Genomic DNA, 11,675 nt, shown 5'->3' with positions numbered 1-11,675 from the left:
TCAAGCTGAGAGGATGGTAGTTCTCTTAAGAGAGATTAATGAAAGGGCTGCTGTCGAGAAAAGGAAGGCTGACAGTGGAAGCAACAATCAGTCGGGCAACAAGAAGGGCAACTTCAACCATGCTAAGGCTTTCTCTGGTGGAGCTGGTTTCTCCGGGGGATCTCGTGGTTGAGGAAAAGTTGGGGTCGGAGTTTGAGTGATAGCTACAACCTTACATGCTTTAACTATGGTGGTGTAGGCCACAAGAAGCGGGATTGTACGAGTGTCAAGACCGGAGCAGGTTCGGGAGCTTATCAAGGGAATTTCTCTCAGGGGCCGACTCAGAGCTGTGCTAGCAACCGGCCGGGTGGATCATGGGGCAACAGAGGTGGACAGAGCAACCATGGCAGTTATAACCGCATTGGTGGTGGATCTTATCAGCGCCAGAACAATAGCGTCACCCAAGATTTGGCAGCCAAGCCGAGTACTTCCAATGCTTCGGTCCAGGGAGGAGGGCAGAAAAGCAGTGAAAAGCTCTTCATGATGGACAAGCAGGAAGCGCAGAATGATGCACATGTAGTCACCGGTACCTTTCTTGTTCATAATGTACCATGTTTTGTTTTGTTTGATTTGGGGGCAACACATTCTTTTGTGTCTAAGAGTCATGCCTTGTCTATGGGATTGGGGAAGTTTGAGATTGTAAAGGATGACATGTTCATAACTTCTGGGGAGTCTGTGTCATGTCTCAAGTTATATAAGGGACTGTCTATGGTAGTTGGAGGGGTTGATTTATCGGTAGACCTGTTAGAGTTTTCTATGGATGGGTCTGAGGTGATTGTCGGGATGGATTGGCTGGGTAAGTATGATGCCAAGATAGATTGTCGACAAAAGAGAGTGTCCTTAAAGGGTCCTAAGGGTGTTAGGGTGTCCTATAGAGGGTTTGTTGTGAAACCTAAGTGTAAGTTCATAGCTGTGATGACCTTAAAGTCATGCTTGAGGAAGAAGTGCCGAATAGAGCCGCAGTCAGCTGCTGAGATACCTGTGGTGGGAGATTTTGATGATGTCTTTCCTGAAGAGATATTGGGTTTGCCACCAAAGAGGGATGTTGATTTCAATGTGGAGCTCAAACCAGGGACATGTCCTATATCCAAAGCACCATACCATATGGCACCTAAAGAGTTAGCTGAGTTGAAGAAGCAGATACATGAGTTGTTAGGCAAGGGTTATATCCGGCCAAGTGTGTCACCGTGGGGAGCCCCAGTTCTGTTTGTGAAGAAGAAAGATGGGAGTATGAGGTTGTGCATTGATTACAGAGAGCTAAACCGTGTCACAGTGAAGAACAAGTATACTTTGCCTAGGATTGATGACTTGTTTGATCAGCTAAGTGGAGCATGTGTGTTTTCCAAGATTGATCTGAGGTCAGGCTATCACCAATTGAGGATAGCAGATGAGGATATGCCAAAGACATCGATTCGATCTCGATATGGTCATTATGAGTATGTGGTGATGCCTTTTGGTTTGACCAATGCACCATCAGATTTCATGGATTTGATGAACCAGATCTTTACACCGTTCTTGGATAGGTTCGTGGTTGTTTTCATCGACGACATCCTAGTCTATTCCAAGACTAAGGAAGAACATGAGGAGCACCTGAGGATGGTTTTGCAGACTCTGAGAGAGAATCAACTCTATGCCAAGCTATCTAAGTGGGAGTTCTAGTTAGAGGAGGTGGCTTTTCTGGGTCTTGTGATATCTAAGAAGGGGGTATCTATGGATCCTAGCAAGATTGAGGCGATCACCAAAGAGTGTTGCTGAGATTCGGAGTTTCTTAGGCCTTGCTGGCTAATACAGGAGGTTTGTGAAAGACTTTGCTACCATAGCGCGGCCTTTGACTGCCTTGATGAGGAAAGAGACCAGATTTATTTGGGATGAGAATTGTGAGACAGCGTTTCATACCTTAAAGAAACGTTTGACCACAGCTCTTATTCTAGCTTTGCCAGAGGGATGTGAGAACTTTCAGGTATATATCGATGCTTCAAAGAATAGTCTGGGTTGTGTTCTGATGCAGGCGGGGAAGGTTATAGCTTATGCTTCGAGGCAGCTAAAGCCATATGAGGAGAATTACCCTACTCACGATCTGGAGCTGGGTGCTTTTGGTTTTGCTCTCAAGATTTAGAGGCACTACCTTTACGGAGCAACCTTTAAGGTGTTTTCTGATCATAAGAGCCTAAAGTATATCTACACTCAGAAAGAGCTTAACATGTGACAGAGACGGTGGATGGAGCTGATTGGAGATTATGATATGGAGTTCATCTATCACGAGGGTAGGGCTAATGTTTTTGCAGATGCTTTGAGTAGGAATAGTGTTCATTCGCTATGTACGGCCATGTCCTTGCTGAAGCTGAGGGATGAGATGTCACAGATGGGGATCTTTATGATCAGGAAGGGGGATACCATCGGGGATTTGACGATCGAGCCAGACTTATATGAGAACATCAAGAGTAAGCAATAGCTTGATCCTAAGATTCAGGAATGGAAGTCAAGAGTGGAGAGTGGGATAGTTTCCAGGTTTTCTATCCACACAGATGGGAGTGTTCGCTTCGATGGGAGATGGTGTGTTCCTGAGGATACAGAGTTGAGGAGAGTGATTTTGTCAGAGGCTCATTGCACTCCTTATTCTGTTCACCCGGGTGGTGATAAACTTAACAAAGACCTTAAGAAGTCTTTCTGGTGGCCAAACATGAAGAGGGATGTAGCTGAGTTCGTAGCTAGATGTTTGACCTGCCAGAGGGTCAAGGGTGAGCAAAGGAGACCACAGGGTAAGATTCAGTCTTTGGAAGTACCCGAGTGGAAGTGAGAGTCGATCTCTATGGACTTCATTGTGGGATCACCTAGATCACAGCAAGGTAATAACATGATCTGGGTGATTGTTGATCGGTTAACCAAGTCAGCTCACTTTGTTCCTGATGCGTGTCCTAAATATGATGTTTTACACCCTATTTTACACGTATTTTAGAGCTTATTTGTGTAGTTTAAGCTACTATTTTCCCTATTTCCGTCTACTTTTGTGTTTTTGTGTAATATTGCAGAAATGTGAAAAATCCAGCGGAAAATGAGCCAAATCCGTCCCCGAGTACTAGGCATATTATTTGACATGAAGTATTTACTCGGGAAGCAAACTTGGTGCGCGTATCGAGGCTGGAAAGACGAATTCACGAAGCTTTTGGAGCCAAGTACCTGTTGAAGTGGTCGATCGACTTACCTACATTGTCGATCGACCAGTGCGCGATTCCTGAAATAGATCAGAAGATACTGTTCAGCGAGGTTCAGTCGATCGACTGGTCCTATTGGTCGATCGACCAAACCGTGATGGCGTGAATTAAAGGACGAGAATTAGAAAGCCCAATGTAATTAGGTTTTAGGAATAAGTTACGTAAGACTATCTATATAACGTAACCTGATGTTTCAGAGGAAGATATATATCGAATTTTATCGAATTAATTAGGGTTCATCACAAAAAGGTTGAATTTTGTTTATTCCATTTGGTTAGAATAATTTTCGTCAATAAAGTTTACTTTCCGCATTTGGTTTTGGTCTTCCCTCTTCAATTCTTCTTACGGTATTCTTCTGTTCTTTAGTTCAGTTTCGCTGCTTTAATTCGTTCATAGTTTATAATTGCTAGTGTAGATTTCCCAAAGCCAAATTATCGTTTCATGTTAGTTATTTATTTAGTTAATTTAATTATGAATTCAATTGCTTTATTTGTTAATTTTATTGCTGTTATTATCATCATCATGAGTAGCTAAATTTAACATGCTAAGATGTAAGGAATCTGTAGTGTAGGCGGCGTAGAAATTCGTAGACCTGAGTCGCGCCATGGTCGATCGACCGCCTACCCTGGTCGATCGACCGGCTCACGTGAGAATAGCTTCGACTTAATTAATTTAATTGCTATATTTGACGAATCGAGTGCATGCGACTAGTTGAATGCTTAGGAATTGACTGACCCGACAGATCGAAAGATAGGGGAGGAAAATAGACTACTTAATTAAGACGACTAAATTAATAAGATCGAGAGATAAGTTAATTTAGGCCTTTAAGAATCACTTTTCAGGGCGAGAGTCAGTACTAGTGATATTAGGGACCCGTAGCTAGATCGAAAGATGCTACCTGTTAAGAATGGACCGAGAGGACTTCTTATTTTCCCGTCTTACGTGATTATCTCAGACTTACCTAATATACTGTCGTCAAAACTACAGTGAACCGACCATCTTAGCATCCTTTTAATATTTGTTTTCATCTATTTTCATCTATTGCTCATTTATTTGTTTTAGTTCAGTTTTTATTATTGCCTTTAGTCATAGATTTATTCAAATCAAACCCCCCTCACAACTGTTAGTTTAGATTAAAATTAGACAACTATTAATTGCATCGCCTCTCTGTGGTTCGACCTTGACTGCCACTAGCTATAGTAGTAGTTTGGATTATAAGTTTATCTTTGGTACTCTACGACGGTATCAAATTTTGGTGCCGTTGCCGGGGAGGCAGTTGTTTAATTTTTAGTTGTTTTATTTTAAGTCTTTATCTTAGTTTAAGGGACATTTGTTCCTTAAACTTTTCTCATATTCTACTTGTAGTTTCCTCTTATGCGTAGGTCACAGGGTGGTGAATTACGACCGTTAGATCCTGAGATCGAAAGGACTTTGCGTGAGTTGAGCCGATCATCTAGAGTATTGCCGACAGAGGAAGAGCTGAGTACTTTGTCCAGTTACTACGAGAACGAGCTATTTGAGGAGGATCCACCTTCGTCTCCTGTTTCCACTTCTTCAGCTGAGACCGTTACATCTCCTGATATGGCTGAAGAAGCAACTATAGCCAGTCACTCTGAGCCAAAAGCAGAGAATCTCTATAAGGGATTCGCGTTGCCAGCCGGGACGGAAAGAAAATTCGAAGCAAAACCGTCCTACATCAATTTGGTTGAGAGAAACCAATTTGGGGGAGCTGCAAATTAAGATGCAGCCAAACATATGGAGATATTCATTGACTACTGTTGTTCCATACCCCCACCAGCAGGTGTGACTCAGGACCAGATTAAGGAGACGATGTTCATATTCTCGCTCCGTGATGCTTCTAGGGAGTGGTACCGAGATCTGGATCGAGCGGCCAATGGGATTACTGATTGGAATTCGCTGGCCCTAGCATTCTATAAGAAATATTTCTCTGCATCGAAGACCAACGCGATTAGAGCTCAGATTACAAGCTTTAAACAGGTCCTGATGAAAATTTTCATGAGGCATGGGTCCGTTTCAAGAAGCTTGTGCGATCTATTCCGCACCATGGGTTCGAACAATGGTGCCTGTGTAATCAATTCTACAATGGGCTTTATGATGATCAGAGAGCTATCCTGGATGCTGCAGCTAATGGTAGATTCCAGGAGAATGTTGGAGAGACAAAGGGGTGGAAGATTATTGAAGATATGACCATCCATAAAGCTGAGCATGGGAATTCTAGAGAAAATCAGAGAAGATCAGCTGAATCTCCTGCTGTAGCTGCAATAGAGGCCCTTACTGCAAGATTTGACAAGCTAAATTTTAGGGGCTCCCAAAAAGTTGGGATATATAAAGTTAATACAGTTTCAGACGGCCCCTTTACATGCAAAAGATGTGGAGGAGAGGGACATGTTTCGGAGTTTTGTACCAGTTCGAATGAAACATGTGCTGCCTTTCAACATTATAGACAGACTGGTACTTATCCTAATTCCTCTAATGTCCACCCCAATTTGAGGTGGACTAACCAGAATGTCTTAATTCGGGCCCACCACCGCAGCAGCAGCAGCAAATCTATGTGCCCCCTCATAAGCAACAACAGTATCAAAAGCCTCCCTATGTGCCTCAGCAGCAGTAATTTCAAAGTTCTGATATTTCTGAGTTGAAAAACATGGTTCAGAACTTGTCGGGTCTGCTGCAAAAGGAGTCTCTAGCTAGAGAGACTTCTACAAAAATGTTGGAGAATCAAATTGCCCAACTGGCAAGCAAAAGTGCAACTAGAGCTCCGGGGCATTTACCGTCGTAGCCGGCTCAAAAAGAGACCCTAAATGCTATCACTTTGAAGAGTAGGTCTACCCTTGATGGGCCCGCTATGGTCGAAGATGTTACTGAAAAAGATAAGGCGGAACCGAGCAAGAAAAAGGCCGGAGTGAACAGTAGCAAGAAAAAGACGATCAGCAGGTATCAGTCGATCGACTGACATACCTGGTCGATCGACCAGTCCGCGTACCAGTACAGCTTCTGGTCCTGAGGAAGTCAGTCGATCGACCGACTTTACTGCTGATCGTGAACCTTTTCGTCCTCCAATGCCAGATAATTTGAAGGACCACTTATTTCGGGGTACGACAACTCCGAAATTATTGAGGCAAGATCCAAATGCTGATGGGTCAGTTCCGGTTCCAAAGTATGACCCCATAATGGTTAATGGTTCATTCCTGAGACGGTCTGAAGAAGGTTCGAGCTACACAAGGACAAAGTAGTGGATTTTCAGCCTAAATCCTCTGATGCCGGTATGAGAGACCTATAGGAGAGGGCTAAGTTGCTTCTTACAGCCCCGTATCCAGAGGGATTGGTGCCGACAAAGGAACAGGTATCGTTTAAAAAGTTTGAGAATGTTATTCGTAGTTTAAATGTGCAAGTTCCTTTCTTAGAATTTGTTAATCAATCAAGTGCCTGCTTACATGAAATTTATGAAGCAGCTGTTGTCTAAAAAGAAGTCACTTGATACTGTGCAATCTGTCGCACTAACTGAGGAGTCATGTTCCTATTTGACTCGTACTGCACCTCATAAGTTAGAAGACCCAGGTAGTTTTTCAGTCCCATGTAATATTGACACCTTTTCTATTGAGAAGGCCTTGTGTGACCTAGGGGCCAGTATTAATGTTATGCCTTTGAGTCTTGCTAAGAAATTGAAATTGACTAGGTTTGCAGTTACTAACATGACAATACAGATGGCTGATCGTTCTGCGGTCCAGCCTATAGGAGTCTTAGAGGATATTCCTGTGCAAATAGGAAAGTTCTTTTTCACAGTTGACTTCGTTGTACTAGATATACCCGAGGATGCTCACATTCCTATGATTTTGGGTAGACCATTTCTGCACACTGCTGGTGCAGTTATAGATGTTGGCTCAGGGACATTGACCTTTAAAGTAGGGAAACAGTCCATTGTTTTTGCCCAGACCGCTAAGAAGAAGGATCCTATGTGGCCAGTCACTTGTAATATGATTTCTGAAAAGAAATCTTATTTTGTGCTTTATGATATGCCTGGCCCTATGCCTATTACTGTAATAACACCTCCGCCCCAGATTGGGAGCAAATTGGAGGAAGATTCTTCTGTTTTGACTATTGCAGGAGCTGGTTTGGGGAAGGAAGAGTCGTCCATTGCTCCAGCTGTGAAGGAGCCAATCGTTCAAAGAGGCGGCCTAGTATATCTTAGCTATGGTACAGATGAGGAGCCTGATGAGGAGCCAGTAAAGGTGACGGCGTCCGATTTGGATTTTGACGAGCCAGACGAGGTCATTGATTGGGAAGATGTTAGAGATGTTGATCCGTTGAGTTCTGTGGATATTGGAATTGATAGGAGTGCAGCTGAGGAAATAAGCACTGTAGAGGCTACCTCTTGTAGCCAGAAGCCGAGCAAGTGGGCCATTCCGTGGCCATTCTTGATCAATTATTAGTTGATTAAGACTTTTCTAAAACACGTTTTATTGCTTTTGTTAGACTCTTTTTATTGCTTTGGTGTGCGCGAGACTTCGCTTTAATAAGTTTGCTTAGGATTTAAAGACTTTAGACTGTTACTTTGGATTTTGCGCAATTTTGGGCGCGTTATTATGTGTGTTTGGAGGTTCATAGACCATATTAGCTCAATTTATTGAGTTAATTCGAAGAAATCAGAAACCTACAGCAGGTATCTCAGTCGATCGAACGGCCTGTGTGGTCGATCGACTGACCGCTGCAGTAACATGAGCTTCTGTTCATGACACCCTGGTCGATCGACTGGCTACTCTGGTCAATCGACCGCCTTCCGCTGCTGTACCTATTCGCGACCATTCCCCTGCTATGTTTGGTCGATTTGCGGAGTTGAGGGAGTCTTTTCGCCACTTTATTCTCCGAGTCATTTCTGTTTTCTTCCGTTTCCTTATTTTGCACATAATTTTGCGTTTCGTAAATTGTTTTCTCGGAATTACGCGCGGTACTTTTATTTCTTTTCAGGTAACTATTGTAGCACTGCTGGCTACTGAAACCTCCTAGGTCACGCTGGTTTGGGTAGGTTTCCTTTTGCTGCGCTTAAAGTCTTGTGAGCTTCCGAGTCCTTTTCATGTCTTATTTAGTTATTATTTATCGCAAAAATCCCATTTCCCTTTTATTTTCTTATATGATTTTGCACAATGGGGACATTGTGTGATTTGGTTTGGGGAAGGGTTTTGCATTGCATTCATATGTTTTATTGCATTTCTGTTCCACGTTTATTGCACTTCAGTTTGTATTTGTTTTTTTTTCATTTCTCTCATATATACAGAAAATTCAAAAATCCAAAAAAAATTGAAAATTTTAAAAAATTCAAAAAATTTCACGTTTATTTTAGCATGTAGGTTGAGTCCGAACGGTAGTATTTCAATGATGACATTGCATTTTCATCTGTTTATGCCCATGCCTTGCTAATTGACATGTTATTAGTAGAATCAAATATGCATAGTCTACGAGTTTTCGTTAATTTATTCGCTGAATCTTGAGACTTGACTTAGATTTTTTGGCAAACTACATCATTTTCTGAGATTTAGAGCCTATAACTGGTGACATATATGACCAGTTCATTTAGGATGTGAGTAATTACTCCTTATAGGACATGTTACATTAATATGCATAAATATGAACTTAATCTACTTAATACCTGTATGCATTCGGGTTCGTGGTTAGTTGACACATGTGGAAGAGGTCACCCCTTTATTCATTTTTTCCCATAAGCTTCACACTGCCAGAAATAGCCTTTTTGTCCCGTTACTACATCCTACATTTAGCCTGCCCTTGTCAAGCTAGTAGTTTTGGTTTTTGGGATTGTTACTTCGTTTTTGGTAGCTAATGCTCATCTTGAGATGATGTTCGGAGGATGAAAAAGGAAAAGAAAAAGAAAAAGAACAAAAAAACAGAACAGTGTTCGATAAAAGAGCAAAATCCAGGCGATCGACTGACCATCTTGGTCGATCGACTAAAGCCCGAGAGAAGGAAATTCGAAAAAATCACATGGTTGAAGTTTTGAGTTGATGGTGATTTTATTCCCATGTTTTATTGTTATCATTTGGGGAATCACAGTTATTATTGGAGATTGTGAGATTCGTGCTTACTATTAGCACCGCTTTATCGTTTAATCTTGAGCAATAAGTTGGAATGAATTATTAATTTGGTTCCCTTAGTTACTAGCTTGGCTTTTGACTATGTTTTTACCAAATTCGTCTTAGCCCCTTCTTATCCATACCTCACATATCCACATTTACCTCGGCATGTGTCATGGTCTTCTATGGTTGGAATGCATATGTACGGTTGTAGAGATTATTTTCATATTAGATTGCAGGCATGTCCTTATAGGTCGTAGTTAGGTGAGTGTCATTACAAAATTACTTCTTTCTATCTTTTACATATATTCACCTGTGCTTATGTGTGATATGAGCGACCCGTGAGAGTCCATAATGATAAGTCTCTATAGTTGACGGTTCAGCGGTTTTTAACGACTACATAACTCGTTTGCATGATTCATATTGCTAATTGATTGTTAGTTGTTGCATTAAATTGGTTTAGGCTTTACATGTTGCATTTCGCTCTGAGATTGGACTCATTTCATTAGGTCCTAGGGTCGAGTCCAGTTCTTGCTTGGGGACAAGCAAGGGTTTGGTTTGGGGAAGTTTGATGCGTGTCCTAAATATGATGTTTTACACCCTATTTTACACGCATTTCAGAGCTCATTTGTGTAGTTTAAGCTACTATTTTCCCTATTTCCGTCTACTTTTGTGTTTTTGTGTAATATTGCAGAAATGTGAAGAATCCAGCAGAAAATGAGCCAAATCCGTCCCCGAGTACTAGGCATATTATTTGACATGAAGTATTTACTCGGGAAACAAACTTGGTGCGCGTATCGAGGCTCGAAAGACGAATTCACGGAGCTTTTGGAGTCAAGTACCTGTTGAAGTGGTCGATCGACTTACCTACATGGTCGATTGACCAGTGCGCGATTCCTGAAATAGATCAGAAGCTACTGTTCAGCGAGGTTCCGTCGATCGACTGGTCTTATTGGTCGAGCGACCAAACCGTGATGGCGTGAATTAAAGGACGATAATTAGAAAGCCCAATGTAATTAGGTTTTAGGAATAAGTTACGTAAGACTATCTATATAACGTAACCTGATGTTTCAGAGGAAGATATATATCGAATTTTATCGAATTAATTAGGGTTCATCACAAAAAGGTTGAATTTTGTTTATTCCATTAGGTTAGAATAATTTTCGTCAATAAAGTTTACTTTCCGCATTTGGTTTTGGTCTTCCCTCTTCAATTCTTCTTACGGTATTCTTCTGTTCTTTAGTTCAGTTTCGCTGCTTTAATTCGTTCATAGTTTATAATTGCTAGTGTAGATTTCCCAAAGCCAAATTATCGTTTCATGTTAGTTATTTATTTAGTTAATTTAATTATGAGTTCAATTGCTTTATTTGTTAATTTTATTGCTGTTATTATCATCATCATGAGTATCTAAATTTAACGTGCTAAGATGTAGGGAATCTGTAGTGTAGGCAGCGTAGAAATTCGTAGACCTGAGTCGCGCCATGGTCGATCAACCGCCTACCCTGGTCGATCGACCGGCTCACGTGAGAATAACTTCGACTTAATTAATTTAATTGCTATATTTGACGAATTGAGTGCACGCGACTAGTTGAATGCTTAGGAATTGACCGACCCGGCAGATCGAAAGATAGGGGAGGGAAGTAGACTACTTAATTAAGACGACTAAATTAATAAAGATCGAGAGATAAGTTAATTTAGGCCTTTAAGAATCACTTTTCAGGGCGAGAGTCAGTACTAGTGATATTAGGGACCCGTAGCTAGATCGAAAGATGCTACCTGTTAAGAATGGACCGAGAGGACTTCTTATTTTCCCGTCTTACGTGATTATCTCAGACTTACCTAGTATACTGCCGTCGAAACTACAGTGAACCGACCATCTTAGCATCCTTTTAATATTTGTTTTCGTCTATTTTCATCTATTGCTCATTTATTTGTTTAGTTCAGTTTTTATTATTGCCTTTAGTCGTAGATTTATTCAAATCAAACCCCCCTCACAACTGTTACTTTAGATTAAAATTAGACAACTATTAATTGCATCGCCTCTCTGTGGTTCGACCCTGACTGCCACTAGCTATAGTAGTAGTTTGGATTATAAATTTATCTTTGGTACTCTACGACGGTATCAGTTCTTATGAAAGATACCTGGTCTAAGATGCAGCTGGCATTGGGTTACAGGAGACATGTGGTACGGTTACATGGTATACCCAAGGATATCGTTTCTGATCGTGATGCGAGGTTCATATCCAAGTTTTGGCAAGAGCTGCAAGAGTTGATGGGTACTACCTTGAAGATGAGTACAGTTTTTCATCCGGCAACCGAT

Source organism: Silene latifolia, chromosome 2 (genome assembly GCF_048544455.1).
Source record: "Silene latifolia isolate original U9 population chromosome 2, ASM4854445v1, whole genome shotgun sequence".
NCBI lineage: Eukaryota > Viridiplantae > Streptophyta > Magnoliopsida > Caryophyllales > Caryophyllaceae > Silene > Silene latifolia.
Note: the sequence above shows the minus strand (reverse complement) of the source record.